The following is a 16491-nucleotide window of genomic DNA, read 5'->3' as shown; positions in this document are numbered from 1 at the left end:
AGTTGGTTGACAATTGCTCCCTAATTAAAAGAACAAAAAAAAAAAAAAAAAAGACCAATGTATTTAGAGAAGACCAACCAAATCTCAAACTTACGTAACAAAGAATCAAATCAAGATTTCCGGGTTCCATAATATGGATTCATGGAACAATGATGCATCAGTTTATGCGAAGAAGAAAACAGATCCAAGGAGGATATCAGTTGATTAAATAGACAATATATAAAAAATAAAAACAATTTAACAAGAAAGATACAAGGTAAAATGCTCCAAATCATGTTAACAAGAAGCATGAATCTCAATAACTAACCATCAAAACAATAAGAATCAGAAATGGAGATGAGACAGGCAACATCTTCGGTGTCCTGTTCTGCAGCTGACAGTAACTGGTAACTCACTGATTTTACAATTGCCATCCTCTCTCATGACCAAGACCTAACACTTCATTGTTGCCAATCCAATCACAGATTTGAAGTGTTGAAGACCGCTGTTGAAAGAGGTTTTGTCCGGACTGCCTTTCAAATAGATTTCGTTCACTCTGCTGTTGGAGACTCACTGATGAGAACATTCGTTCGTTCTGGGAAGCGAGAGGAGAAGAGGACTTCGTTCAGCGCCGTTCGAGTTCTCGAACTCCGTCAAAATGAGAAATCTGAGATTTCAAAAAACCATAACGAATGATATCAAAGGCAAATATTTCATCATACTAGAGCGTCACAAATAAAAGCGTTAATTAATTTTTCCACCCAAAACAGAGACTGTGGAATCTCGCTGAAATTGCCGAAATATCACAAAGAGAGGGGAGGGTGGGGATCAGGAACTCTATTTTTAAACACAGATATCACCAAACCTAATTTCCTGCCGAGAGGAACCATCAACGACCGGAGGACGAACGCCAAGAGGAACCATCCACACCCAAAGGAACCATCAACGAACTTTGCCCAGAGGAACCATCAACGAACTTTGTTGCGTTAACGAACGAAGAAGAATCGCTGCTAAACGAATGGGAGAGAGTTTTGGGTCTCGGCTAAACGAAGGACTAACTTTGTAAATGAACAAAATTTAAACCCTTCAAATGTAAAAAAAAAAATTTAATATTTACAAACATACCCCCGCTATTTGATTGTCAGCCGTTCGATCGCATCTTGATGACGTGGTGCGATCTGAACCGTCGGCAACAGCAAAAATCCGCCCTTAACCCTAATATGTATCGCTTCCTTCACCCTTTCATTTTCGTTTTAGGTACCTGGCGCGCGGCGAGCGGCGAGCGGCGAGCTGAGAAAAGAAGGTGGAGCTCAAAAAGTGTGGAATAGATAAGTAAGAGGAGAAGAGAATATTTTCATCGGGTTGCTTTGCTTGTGAGCTTCAGTTTGGTTTCTACGATTCAAAGTTCCGGAAGAGTCTTTGATTTGATTGGTTTTCTTTAGTCTGTATTCTTGTGTTTGATTGGACTTGCTCTCTGCACAATCCTTGAATTGATTCTTCTGGTCGGTAAGACAGCTCGAGTTTACTTCGATTGATGGCTACGACTTCGGGCATATCGACCACCACCTGCCGGAACATCTCAACGTTCCCAAATCGGTTGGCGAAGGAATTGGTTCTTTGTCGAAGCGTCATGATTCGGCTTTTGCTACAAATTTATCAGAAAATCTCGCCGTCGTCCTAACCGTTAGATCTGATTTTAAAAATATGGTGAAATATGGACCGTCGGCGGGGGTTTTAGGGTTTCACATCATGCATTTATAGGGTTAGGGTATTGCTCACTGCCATGGCCGTCGATGTGCCTTGTTCTGTCGTGAAGCTTGTGTGCCTTGTTCCGGCGCTCATGGTGGTGGTTGTATCGTATGCAGAAGCTACCATTACATGCTCTAAGGTGGAGAAAAAGCTTGCAGGCAGCCTGAGTTACCTGCGTAATGGTGGTTCCATCTCTTCCACTTGCTGCAATGGTGCTTAACTCTGAAGTTGAAACCACCATCGATTATCAGAAAACTAGTCAGTGCTTCAAGACCCTACAGTTCCATCATGGCTTCCACAACCCACGGTTGCTCTACACCGAAGGAACGTGCTTCTGAGCAAACGATTCCCTGTAGTGAGGAATCTGTCCATCAGATCCACCAAATAGATTAGGTAGTTGTGGAACTTGCAGATGTCGAGAAGAGCGATGTCCCCAGCGAGAAGCCGCCGGTAGTTGTGCTCTGTTGTAGTTGGGTGTTGGGTTTTGGGTTCCGGCTGCCGGCGGTCTTGGGGCCGCCTGCGGTGTTGAAGGGGTTTAGGGTATGAGGTGGCGTAGGGTATGAGGTGGCGTAAGGTATGAGGTGGCGTAGGGTATGAGGTGGCTTAGGGTATGAGGTGGCTTAGGGTATGAGGTGGCTTAGGGTATGAGGTGGCGTAGGGTATGAGGTGGCTTAGGGTATGAGGTGGCGTAGGGTATGAGGTGGCGTAGGGTATGAGGTGTCTTAGGGTATGAGGTGGTGTAGGGTATGAGGTGGCGTAGGGTATGAGGTGGCTTCTTGAAAAGCATGTGCATTAAACATCAAGTTAAGTGAAATAAACCGTTTCCTTTAACAAACCAAACCATCTGAGGTTTAACCAAAACATGTATTTTCATAATTTTGATTGCATTAGAACGGTTCGCCATTTTGGCCCAAAGCTACAGTGCTCCGGCGACGGTGACGAAACAAGCTGCTCCGGCTGCAGGCACAACCAGCGCTTCCAAGCAAAATACTAGTCTTCTTTTCTTCTTCTCCTAGTTACTAGCTTCTTGTAATATTGAAGAGATTTTTTTTTTGACATATAGAGTTGTCATAAAGTTCTTCAAAAGGTTACATGGGTGTATTCAAACACTGATCTGAATCAATTTACTCCGACAAAATGACCTTTCCTGGTTCTCATATTCTTGATCTGAACAATCCAATGTCCAAAATTGATCCCTCTCTCTCTCTCCCTCTTTCTCCCCCCACCCGGGCACCCACACCCCAGGTCAGTTTTTGAATGCCATTGAGTTTCTCACAGGTATTTGTTGGCCTCTTAATTCATGATCCACAGTGAATAGTATACAAAACTTGAAAAAGAGAAGTGTCTGCTCTGCTCTATCTCAAGTAGCACTGCATGTGTTTTTTTATTTATTTTAATGTTTTCTGTTTACTTTTTTTTTCTTCTTTTTTTGGTATACTGTTTTATGTTTACTTAAGCATATGGTGTTGATCAAATGTTTTAATTCAGGATGGTTGGGGAATGGAGAGGAAAAAAATCAGATGGGTGGGAGACGATACAGATATGATGGGTTATATGACTTTTGATGTATATTGTTTTGTGTTTTCTTATTACACTCGGTTTTTAATAAGTTGCAAGGTTAAGATCTTGAATGTCATTAAGACCCCAGATGTCATGCCATCTTCTTCACTTCCTTTGTTTCCAATGTAGGTATACAGTGATCTAAGATACATGATCTGGGACAATCAGATTTTAGATTGTTATTTTTTTCTTTGTAAACCACCACTTGTTCATTCCCTACTTATTTTGACTTGTAAAGCGTGAGTCACGTTTCAACTTATGTAAAACTTATATTATTAATGAAATTCAATTATGCTTGAGGCAGTCTCTGGCTTATTATTATTATTATTATTATTTTTTAAGTTTTATCTACACAAATAAAAACAGTAGTGTTTGGTACTGTTTATGTAGCTTATTTCTATTTAAAATGGATTGGGAAAAAAATCAAAAGTTAAAAATAGGGTTGAACTTGTTTTTTAAAGTTTTCCTTGAATAGTTAGCTTTTAGCATCAATTTGAGGTGGTAGAGGGTCATCAGCCATGAATGATTCTCACTAGGGTCCAAATTAGTGAACCAATGAGGCTAACTTGGCTTTGGCCTATCTATTCATTGATCTCCAAAAAAAAAAGAGGGTTATTAGACTTCTTGCCTTTGCCATCTCCCAACCCGAGAAATGAATGAATAAAAAATAAAGGACTCTTGCAGGTAAAGCTAAAGCTAAAGCATGGAGATTCAGAGGAGCTGCGTACTTGATAAAACTTGGATACAGAACTCGAAATTTAGAGAAGCCAAAATATGTACCTTCAGCGGCTGTAGGTGGTTGATAGAATTTGAAGAGAGAAAGAGATGTCCCAGTAACATGTGGTTGATTTCACCACATAGAGGCAGGGGAATATTAAGGTCACGAGTAACTCAACTGGTTATGGTGAGGAAAAAAGATCTAGCATGCTTATTTGCACGGTCAATTATAATGGCGACCCCACTCGATAAAAAGTCCGAACATTGCGTAGCGGGGGGTGCTAGGTCGCCGCTACTGCATCTCCTGTTATGATTACCAAAAAAAAAAAAATTATAATGGCGACCCCATTGAATCAATCTTTTGGAATGCTGAAAAAAGTTTCTCTTGAATCATGATAAATGATCCTTTAGTTAGGCTACAAGAGGCATTAATTTTCAATTGCATACAGTAATGGGTCGAAATTAAAGATGATGATCACCCTTCACATAATACTCCAACCACAAAGTTAAATCACCAATAACAAAGAGAAAGAATGAAGAAAAACTCAAATCCATATTAATAAGTTTTTTTATGCTTACCAAAAAGATTTTTTTTTTTTTTTTTTTTTGTGAGAAATAATTTACCTAATACCTAATCATGCTTCCAGTCAATTTGTGATGTGCTGGCTATCATTTTTGAACCTCTTATCTGTTTATAAGTTTGTTTTACAATTTTCTGTAGTTAACCCAAGAGATGTGAACGCATCATGCAATAGTGTGTCATGTAATTATAGTTTCACCATGTCATTTTTAAACAACACTAATACCTTATTCATTGTTTGAGCCATCATGAACATGATAATCCACCAGTACTCTACTCTCAGGCTAAAACTTTCTCTGGAGAAGGAAAAAAGAGAAAATATAATAGCAGAAAAAAGCAACCAAATTACGGCTCACATAACCCATCATTCGGTGGGTTTACTTGCTGTGACTAAGCGTGCTCTTAACAGACCCCAAAAAAAAAAAAAAAAAAAAAAAAAAAGACTGAGAGTGCCTACAATGATAAAATTAAGAGCATGCATATTTTAACCAACGAAGATATGATTAAAGTTTTCCCTTTTGTGCATCCAGGTTGGCAACTCACTTACCTCTGACATTATTAAGCAAAACCTAAAATTATTACATGTCGTGAATCTATCATTCTTCACAATGTTTCCAGTAGAAAATTAAACAGTAACAACTAATAGCTACCAGCAGTCGATGTAGTTGATAATCTAACCACATTGGTTTGACTTATTTGTTGAACAGTGTTGGCCGGATTCACCTTAAGCACATAAAATCTACAGTGAAAAGCAATATATATTCATCACTGAGATTTACCCTTGGAGATTAGATCCAGGAGAGCATCATTTAGCAAACAAGTACTTGCAAAAATGTGTCAGGCTCAGGAAGTCCCACCAATAGACACTATTGGCTTTTGACTTTGGGGAGATCTCGCATGCCAAGATAAGACCAGACAAAGCTTAATTAGATTATTGGGATCATTTGGTTTTCCATAATCCATATTCCACAACAAAAGGTCAGGTGGTAAGTCAAAGGAATCTTTCTCTTTTCGGCTCAGAAAGTGCCGAGGAAATTGGGTTCTCAAAGTTTTTCTCTTGCTTCTTACAGTGCTTCTGATTCCACTCCAACCTAGAAGCCATAGGAAGCATGAATAGTAATGTTAATAAGAAACACTCCTCTTTCCAAGGCAGTACTTGCTCTAGATGATGGGGTTGTTAATTTTTTGGATAGTGATGGCCACTGAGAGGGAGTGAATCGGTGGATTCATAGAATCATTCCCTCTCACTTAGTTCGCTTCACCATTCACCTATTTTATATCTTCACTACTCACCATAACCATGTAAAATATTCCGGGGGGACGAAAAGCATTAGCATGATAATAAGTTTATAAATGAAAAAAAGTTGGAAAGCTAAGTTAGTTTTATCTTTTGTGCAAATTTTTCAGGGATTTCTGATTAGCTCGATTGAGAATTATACAGGGGAGAAAAATAGTTGGTTGAAAAGTTAAACAAAATTCAGTTGCTATACTGGTAAGTTTATAATTAGGCTATGCAATTATGGTTGTACAATGATTATTTCTATTTTATTTTTATTTTTAGCTTATAATACTACATTATAGCATTTTAGATCTACAAGATTCAGGTTGGAATCTTGACCAAATTAAAAACAAATGGTTATCTCTTAACCTCACTGCTTAAACCATAATGTTACTAGAGAAAAAAGCCTAGGTATCTGCTGCTCATGAAGGTTGACAGACAGAGATACCATTTCTAGGGATGGAACAGAACAGAAATTCTCGAAATAGCCATAGAACTGAACATGGAAATATAAATTATAGACTGTACATCCAAAAGGGTTTACTTAACATCACATAAATCAACATGCATATTTGACAGGTAGTTCAAGATACACTCATTTTTGGAAATTCCCTCAAGTCTTAGAAGTGTTACCCAAGGAAAAGGAGATCAAGAGCTTATGATCTCGTTGGCTATCTCTATTCAAGATTTGTCAAGCCAAAGACCACGATCTTCAGATGAAGTTCTTCACCGAGACCATGTTTGTTGGAAACCATTGTTCATTTGTTCAACTGGAATCCCCCACCATAGTCATCTTTAGAAGCACATGTTATCAACAGAAAGAGGAGTTAATGCCTGTTATTTCATTTACTAGATTCAGGTAAAGGGTTTACCATTTGCAGATAGTTTATCAAAAGTGCATGAGAAAGTCAAAATTGAGATTCTACAAGATAACCAAGAGAACATGTCTACTTTATAAGACCCAACAATGGCACTCAGTCTCAATTCTGATAATTGGGTTTGAAAAAAGCGATTTGCTAGGGCAAAACGAGAAAGGGGAAATCAGCACATAGTTGACGGATTCTTTGGATGAAACTAAGTACAAAAAATATACTAAACGAGAGCTCTCGAAATGGCAAATATCGGTCCAACGAGCTTCAGATAGGATTCTAATCTCCGAAAAAGACGATCAAAACCCTAACAAAAAGTAGAAACATATGAGGATGATGGAAGGAGAGGGGACAAACATTAACGTTCACCGGGGCTTCTTCTTCTTCTTCTTCTTCTTCTCCATCTTCTTCAAGATTCTTTTTCTTCATAGCTTCCTCTGAAAAGAATCTTGAAGAAGAAACATTATCAAAACAAAGAGACATTGTAGTGAGTATATATAACATTTCCTAAATATATGGACTAGAGGGTACGAATAAAAACCATCTAGGCCTTGAAGTTACCGTCAACTTTCATATTTTGCACACACACACACACACACACACACACACACACACACACACACACACACACACACACACACACACACACACACACACATATATATATATATACGAACAAAATATTTTGTTCTTTACCATTAGGTTAACAACATTATTGGGTTTCTAATTTTCTATATCGGATTGTCACTGAACCTATTGGGGATCCTATGTACACCAACAGTTAACTCTCTCTTCGCAAGGTTCATATCAGGCTTTCAAGGATCGTTACTAGCTGGAAGTGCTCTGGTTCAAACAGTGGGTTGTTGGGAATTCTAGTTTCAATCACTAATAAAGTCTTAAGCACATATACACATTTAGGGGTGTCAACGGTGCGGTTTGGAGCGGTTTCGGGCTGAAAAACCTCCAGCCCAAATCAGCCCATTTAAAGGATAACGGTTTCGGTTTGGTGCGGTTTGGGTTCGGGTTGACTAACGGTTTGGCCTAATGATTTGGATTCGATTTGGACTAAATTAAAAATCAATATTGAAATTTATTTTTATTTTTTCCTCAACTCCAAATCCTAGTTTCTCACACACAAAACTACAAAAGATAGAAGATGAATACTCCAAGTAGATCCAACGATAAGTGATGGCATTAGAAACCCTGATGCCTGATTTCACAAAAGTGAAAATGTGAAATACTGAAAGTTTGAAACTGAAACAGCGCATTAACGATTAAGATGAAGACTTAATAATTATCAATTAAGACTTTTAAATTTTAAAATAATAAAACTGAATGAAATTTGAAAATTAAAAAGTTAACAATTAAGATTAAGATTTAAGAGTTAAGAGTTATCAATTAAGACTTTTAAATTTTAAAATAATAAAACTAAATGAAATTTGAAAATTAAAAAGTTAAAACTTAAAACTTAAACCGTTAAATGTGTTAACACTCAACTACTCAAACTCAAGTCTCAACGTCTCAAACACCGAAATTCATGGATCATTAATTACATTTAAACAATACCAAAAAAAATTAATTACATTTAATATTTTAATTTTATTTATGTAAAAGACTAACGGGCGATTTGGGCGCACTACACTGGCGGGCAGGCCAGCCCAAAACCGTTCGGGCTGAGGATCCTCAGCCCAATTACGGCCCATTAAGGATCGGTTCGGGCCGGTTCGGGCTATAATAGGTCGGTTCGGTCCGGTTTTAACGGTTTGGGTTGAAAATTGACACCCCTATACACATCAGAACACCAGTTTGACATAAATGGTAAAATCAATTAATTGTACTCTATTATTTACTTCTATAATTATAATTAACATAAACATTTTATTGCAAAGTAATCAGTTACTAAAAATTCAAAACTATAACTGAGTTCATTTGAGGTTGAACAGCAAGTTGATCATTAGTTCACGAGCTATCCTAATAGTCTTGTAAAACAATATTGCCTCATCAAGCTCAAGCATAGATCTTTTGATTTCCAAGAGAACTGCAACATTTGGTAGGATAAAGAAAATACCCTTTTTTTAAATTTTTATAAAGGGATCAGAAAATACCCTTGAATTAATGCCAATGACAAACATATGGATTTACAAAGAGAGATATGAAGGCGGTTCACAATTACGGATCAACAACGATCTTAATACCTCAAATCTTAACACCAGATCATTAGAAACAAAACCCAAAACGACATAGCATAATAGATGCAAGTTACAAGAGTTTTAAGAGTTGGTTAATACCTTCACTTGTTCTTCACGAGCGTCGGAACGGTAAGCAGATGGTTAATAACGAAAAAGAAAGCAAAGATGAAAGAGTTTAAAATATTATGAGAAAATCCGAAACCAATCGCCAGTCTCAGCTGATACACATATAGAGAGGAATAGATCAAAAAAGAAATCTGTTTTCACAACCGCAGATCCTCTCCTAAAAAGGGGAAAAAATGAAAACAAGGGAAGAAGAGGACGTCTCTTTTGCTGATCGTGGAGGAGAATCGTCATGCGCTTCGATTTCAGTAGAAGACGTCCTGTTCAAACGGAGGAGAGAATCGTGGAAGATTAGGGAAAAAGAGAGATCAGAGATTAGAGAGCTTGGTTTTGATTATGTCGAATCTCGTTCGCATGCCTTCAAGCTTCTTCTTCCTTCTTGCTTCTTCTTCTCTTCTTGTTCTTCTCCTTTTTCAAGCTTGTTCTTCTTCTTCTTCGGTTTCAGAGTCTGAAATCTTCTGTGAAATGAACAACGTCGTTTTGGTTTTTCAAATGATTTTGAAAACGTATAACCGAGCGGTTCGTAAGCGGTCCAGCGGTTCTTATGAGTAAACCGCTCGGTTTCACGCAAAACCACTTTTTTCACTTGAAATTAGAATAACGGCTGCGATCTGTTGATTATTGATCCAACGGTTAACAAAATCGTCGACGGAAGCAAAATCTCTTTACTTCTATGACACGCAATCTCTCCAAATCCCAAGTTTCCAACCCATCTCACGCTACTTCTTTCCTTTTTAAAAAACGTGATATGTCAGAGATATTTTGCACAATCCATTCCCATCTCTCATCTCACGCAGAGTGTCAGCTTCAGGCGGTGGTTCTTCTTCTTCACTTCCTTTGCGTTTGGGATAATCGGGTTTCAGGCGGTGGTTCCTGGTTCCTCTGCGGTGAAATCGGGTTTAGGCGGTGGTTCCTGGTTCCTTCACGCGCGGTTAGTGGAGAAGCAGCAGCAAAACAGATTGAACAATTGAAAACAGATTTGAACGCATATTTTGCATCTTCTTCTTTTTTTTCTTTAGTCTTCTAGTGTCGATTTTGGCCTAGTTTTCGCCGATTTTGAGGGATTTTTTGACGATTTTTTGTAATTTCGATTTCGATGTAAGCTTCGGTTCGGTGAAACTGTATTTTTCTTTTATTTAAGAGTTTTTAATTGATTTGTACCTAAAGAACCCATGTGGGTTTGGTTGGTTTTTTGCAAATAAGAACAAGTGAACAATTGAGGAAGAAGAATCTGTTCAAGAACTTCCCACCCAACCCTTTTCACCACCGTAGTTTTCTCTTCTTTTCCCTCTTTTTGCGCAGAGTGATAGTTAGATCCTAAGCAGAGAACTGAAGAAATGACTAAAGATGAAGACTTTAAGCTTCTCAAGATCCAGATTTCTGTCTCTCTTCTGCCTGAGTTTTGAAGCTCTCTGTTTTTGTACGATCACAAAGGTGGGCTGTTGTTTTATCCGGACTGAAAATTTGCTTCTTGTTTGTGTTTGGGTATTTGTACAGAGAAAATTGAAGGTACCTACTCAACTGCATTTTCTATACCTCCTTTTCCCTCCATTTACTGGGTTTTGCCGGAAACTTTGAGAACCCATCATACGTGTTTGTCTACTTTGGCTAGGAGCTATTGATCTGTTTACTACAGGTCTGGATCTCAATCTATGAACTGGGTTTGCCAACAAATTTTGGGGAATCTAAGAGCATTCTATGGTCTTTAATACCCAAACCCGAAGTAGAAATATTAGGATTAGGAATTTTATTTGTTCCTTGGAATCGATAGGAGTAAGAATCTTTGCAAAACTGTTCTTTTCTTCTTCCTCTTTCCTTCTGTTTTTTCTTGAATTATATCCCTTTTCTTTAGGCTACGGTGGTGGGTATTTGTGTATAAGGTGATGTGTATTGAGTGGTATTTGTTCACTGCCATGGCCGTCCTGTGGAGCTCACCAATCAAGATCGTGAAGAAGCTCGGTCGAGGCTATTCTCTCCGTCAAGATTTGAAGAAGCTCGGTCAACGCTGTTCTCTCCGTCAAGATCGTGAAGAAGCTCGGCGGTACTGTTGATGACACAGAGCTTGTTAAAGGTTTGGTTTTTGATCTCAGAATGATCGGATTTCGGGATGATCAAGAAAATCAAGGCTATGTAATGTTTTGCTGATTCAAAAGAGTATTTTGAGGGATGCCACGGATCTGTCTTTGTGTTCCCAAGCTCCATCTTTGCTTGGGATGAGTTTTTTCAGTTTTCAGGGCTCAAGCGGGCTAAAATCGTCACTCGGAAGTGAGTATTTTCGAATTTTGGTGGTTTAAGTTTGAAGGTGATTGACTATAGGGGTTCCAAATTTGGTGGTTTAAGTTTGAAGGTGGTGTTGGGTTTTGGGTTCCGGCGGTCTTGAAGGTGGTTTTGTAGGTGTTCCGGCGGTGTTGTGGGGGTGCCGGCGGTGTTGGGGCCACCTGCGGTGTTGAAGGGGCTGCCGGCGGTGTTGAAGGGCTGCCGGCGGTGTTGGGGCTGCCGGCGGTGTTGGGGTTTAGGGCTTAGGGTATGAGGTGGCTTAGGGTTGGGGGTGGCTTAGGGTATGTGGTGGCTTAGGGTATGAGGTGGCGTTAGGGTATGAGGTGGCTTAGGGTATGAGGTGGCGTTAGGGTATGAGGTGGCTTAGGGTATGAGGTGGCGTTAGGGTATGAGGTGGCGTTTAGGGTATGAGGTGGCATATAGTTATTATAGTTTCATATGTATTATGTGATTGACTTACTATAAATACAATAATATGGTTTCAATATGAGATCATGGACTTCACTCAAGTTAACAGTTCATCATTTGAGGTAAACACTTTTGGTCAATTTTTTGAGTACGTGGGTGAACGGTGGTGTTAAAATTGAAATTCCATTCTAAAACTTAAGAGGTTCTCACATATTTGATATTTTAGGTGAATCCTTAGCTCAACTGGGAGAGCACCTAGATATTATCTAGGGGATGATGGTTCGATTCCATCAGGATTTGGTATATAGAATATTTAGTTGTAATCTGTGTTGAAACAAGTCTAAAAGCATTCAACTATTATTGTTAGACTTAGGTGAATGATATAAGAAAGGTTTAGCTATATGTGTAGGTTAGGTGATTTGGTACCTAGTTATGCATTAAATCTTTTGCAAAAGTACTATAAACTTCATAACCTTTTCCAGTGAGATCCTAATGGTTGGGAAAGGAAGCATGGCTGTGAACCTTAGAAATGAAGTTCCTTTTCCCACCGCCACCAGTCATTGTCATTAGCACTACAAATTCATTGCAGGCAGCGTTTGATAACCAAGGACAAATAGATCCTTTTCTCCAAGACAACTCCACCAAAGCCCTAACCTATTTATATTTTTTAAATACAAAACAAAGCAAAGTCTGGTTTTGAATGATGCACTTTATTTTTCACCAATAAAAGAAGACTAGTAATCAATACTATTAACTTAGGGGCAAATATGACCAATACGTGGCATAGCCTAGGAAGCTTTACTGTAACCTTTCGAAGATGATTTTTTTTTGTTTATGCGGTCTAGTAACTTCTTAGCCATTAATAGGGTGTATAGACATTGCATTAGTGTGTGAATTATGTAAAGTCTTTGTGTAGTTTTATTCCATTTTTACTTTTATTTGTGTTTCTCTAGCGTTCATTTTAACAAGGAGAATCCCTGAACTACAAGGCTTAAAAGGGATAGTATCAACCTTCATGAGGGTATTTGCAAAACATGTTAAAATCTTTATAGGGTTTGTGAACCTTAGAAATGCCATAGTAGATCTTATATGATAATGGAGGAAAACTTTGTCAATTGCTTTTTATTTCATTCAATCATATAACATGGGCACCATCAGAAAAGATGCTAGAAACCTTAAAGAGGAATTACAGAATTTAGACTACAGCTTCAAATATTGGTGTATTGTTGTGTACACCAGTTCAGGCAATGTATATTGTTTCTTCTCTGTACTGTTTCTTATAATATAAAGCTACGAGACTAATTGTAGTAACAAGCACTTGCAGAATTGCATACAAAAGTGAACCAGGAAGTTCATTCAGACTATCTTCTCAAAAAAGCCAAAGAAACTCTCATATGATCACAATATTGAATGTAGAGGATGACAATGTGATTGAAAGATTGTCCTGACTGTTGTTCATTGACATCACCTGGAATCAGATACATAGAAACAATACTTCCATCCATAGTCACCGTACATTTACTATAGAAAACCAAGAAAAACCAAGGAGTCTAATAAGGAAATATTTTTGGAGGAGCTGAAAGAATCTATACAGGGAATAAAAATCACCAATTTCTTTCTGACAAGAAAACAAATTTATACAAGGAAGAAGGATTAGAAAAGGAACATCTTCTACTATTCCCCCCCCCCCCCCCACATTTTATTTGATCTTAAATTGTGCTTATTTGTCATAGAAAATATGCACCATAAAAAGGCTATGTGCAGAAACATTTCCAACTTATTGGAATGAGAACATTTTGATGTTTCTTATTTTGATGATTAAGGACAACTGGGTAGCATAAATTTTAGTATGACTCCATATGGAAGTATGAACCACTAAGCTCTTATCAAAGAGGGGGATGAGAGTGGGTGGGTGGGCAGAAGAGAGAGTAGTCAGTCCAAGCATGAATTCAAGCTAATTTCTCTCAGATAATTCATCGTTACCAGAAGTCTCAGAAACGTCTCTGCATCCGGATAGATTTTAGTTTAGTTTGTGTGGGTTATAAGCTAATCAATCCCAGAATTATGAATCAAACTGTCACTTATCACTTTGTATCCAAACCAGCTAATTCAACCAAATAAAATTGAAACTGAACTGACCATCAGCCAAAGAGCCAGATCTTAGGTTTAACCTGATTGACATTCGGGTTGAGGGCCGGATGGGAAAAAGGAAACTGCTTTATAACACACGCCCAAGATTTCATAACGATACACCTCAACCGTACAGCAACCCAGACCTCCATTTCTCCTATTACTTGGTAATCACAGATGAGTTCCTCAAAGCAAATGTTGCCACCAGTTTTACTATTCCATGGTGAAGGTTGCAAATATTGTAACATCCAAGATAAACCTAAACCTAACATCCATTTCTCTATTTTTCTTATATAAAATTTAATAATTTGTACTAAAGCCAAAGAGTATTGATATAAACCTGAGACAATGAAACATAAAAACAGTTTACCAAAGAGCTTCCTTTAGACGCTCAGTCTTACAACCAGGACAGTTCTCATAGGAGACCTTCAATAAGGGTTTCGTAAGACTTCCCCCTTCAACCATTAAAACCCACAAAGAGAAGTACAAGAATACGCCCTAAACCTAACATCCATTTCTCTGTTTTTATTATATAAATTTCAATTTTAACTAAAAACTGATACACTAGATCCATCGAACCGCAATAACTCTAGTGAAATTGTTGACAACAATTAAAAGAAAAAAAGAAAGAAAAAAGAAACAAGAACTGAGCGTTGTACTCTAGGGCTCTAAAATCTACGGAAATATCATTTCTACTCAGTTAAGTATCACTACCGATGAGATTTAAATTTTTAAATACAAGAACTGACAGAGGGGAAATCACAGTCACAATTTGCAACTTGATCGCAGACAAAACGAAACCAAATTTAGGTTGTGAAGCTGAAATGGAAGAAGAAGAAACCAGGATTCCTTGCACTAATATTCCAATAACTTGAAATCACCAATAAGAAACGGGTCGAACGCCCAACGTTTTTCTGAGACCCTCTCTCTCTCTCTCTTATTTGGTTTCTTCTTAGTTATATACTTATATCCCAGATCATGACCCCACAAACTACATCACATACAAGTAGAAGAACCAAATTGAAAAGAAAAAAAAAAAAAAAAAAACAATTCCATTAGTAAGAACCTTATTCAGAATTCCATTAGTTTGGCCTAGCAAAGTGTGTACGTACCTGTAAACATTAACATCATAAACAAGAAAAACATAAGAGAAACTTAAATAGACTAGAATATCTACCTCTGTAGACTATGAAATAACTAAACTAAAATTTAAAGGTATAATATGAACTTCTAAAGATCCTATATGAACTCACAAGTGAAAAAGAGTTGTTAGATTGGAAAGTTTAGGTAGAATTCTCCCAAAACTGAATTGTTGTTCAAGTGGCTACAAAGAGATTACAAATATTACAAATGACCAGATTAACCACATTGAAAGTACTTAGAAGTCCTTTCAAACAAGAGATGACCATTGGTTCCCTCCCACTTCTGCCATAGCATTCCCCAGCCCTTTCCTTCTTACCTAAATCAACCCCAACCTAGTCACAATTCACCCTAGCATCTTCCCTTCCTGATTCTGCAACTCCAGCCCCTCTCCCTCATCAATCATAGGTCATCCCCTTCCTCCTCTGTTTCTGTGCAAGCAGCTGCACCTCTCCTTAATTAAGCCCACCTCACCAGCCCTTCTTGAACCCTTGTCTCCTTCCCTAGAGTTGCACCTAGCCATAGAATAGAAACCCCAAGTCAATTGCCCATTCCACCTTGTTTTCCCTAATCTGAAAATTTCTGCAAGTCTTTTTCAACCTTGAGATTCTTTAGTGAAACATTTGTGTTCTGTTGATGGGTTTGTGCAACTCTTTGGGTATGAAAGAAACTATGCTTTTTGTGGTGAAACATTTGTGTTCTATTGATGGGCTTGTTGCAACTCTTTGGTATTAAAAAGATTGTATGTTATTGTGAATTTGTTAATAAGAAATTTGTGTTCTGTTGTTGGGTTTGGTGCAGGAGGACACATTAACCTGGCTGTGACCTTTGGTTTGTTCTTGGCAAGGAAATTGTCTCAGACTATGGCTCTGTTCTACATGGTGATGCAATGTCTTGGGGCTATCTGTGGTGCTGGTGTTGTCAAGGGTTTCCAGAAATCTGAGTACCAGATGTTTGTTGGTGGAGCCAACGTAGTGAACCATGGATACACGAAGGGAGATGGTTTGGGTGCTGAGATTGTGGGTACCTTTGTTCTAGTTTACACAGTTTTCTCTGCAACTGATGCCAAGAGAAGTGCCCGTGACTCTCATGTCCCTGTAAGTAGAAACCCAGAAACTAATGATTTTATTTTGTTCTTGAAGACATAATTGTTCATCACAAACTAGCTTCCTGGTTCTGATTGTCTGCTGGTTCTGCTGTTTTGGTTGTGCAGATTTTGGCTCCATTGCCAATAGGGTTCGCAGTGTTGTTGGTGCACTTGGCAACTATTCCAATCACAGGAACTGGAATCAACCCAAAGAAGGAGTCTTGGAGCAGCCATCATCTACAACAGAGACCATGCCCGGGATGACCACCGGATCTTCCCGGGTGGGTCCTTTCATTGGAGCTGCAGTTGCTGCTTGTTTATCACCAGATCATCATCAGGGCTATCCCTTTCAAATCCAGGGGCTAAAGCAGCTGGTTAATTAAAGGAGAGAAAGAGAATCATAA

The 16491-nt window shown here is 38.3% G+C and overlaps 1 pseudogene across 1 annotated transcript; it reads left to right on the top strand.

Annotated features, from left to right (window-relative positions):
• The first annotated feature begins 1762 nt into the window (after nucleotides 1-1762).
• Nucleotides 1763-16468, top strand: LOC149016693 (putative aquaporin PIP1-5 pseudogene; annotated as a pseudogene). The gene is made up of 3 exons (XR_016173589.1): nucleotides 1763-1940; nucleotides 15802-16097; nucleotides 16214-16468. The product of XR_016173589.1 is annotated as a putative aquaporin PIP1-5 pseudogene (transcript).
• Nucleotides 16469-16491: the final 23 nt, after the last annotated feature.

This window comes from Hakea prostrata, chromosome 5 (genome assembly GCF_041222555.1).
Source record: "Hakea prostrata isolate BN-2017 chromosome 5, UWA_Hpros_2, whole genome shotgun sequence".
In the NCBI taxonomy this organism is placed as follows: domain Eukaryota; kingdom Viridiplantae; phylum Streptophyta; class Magnoliopsida; order Proteales; family Proteaceae; genus Hakea; species Hakea prostrata.
Note: the sequence above shows the minus strand (reverse complement) of the source record. Positions and strands in the feature narration are given on the sequence as shown.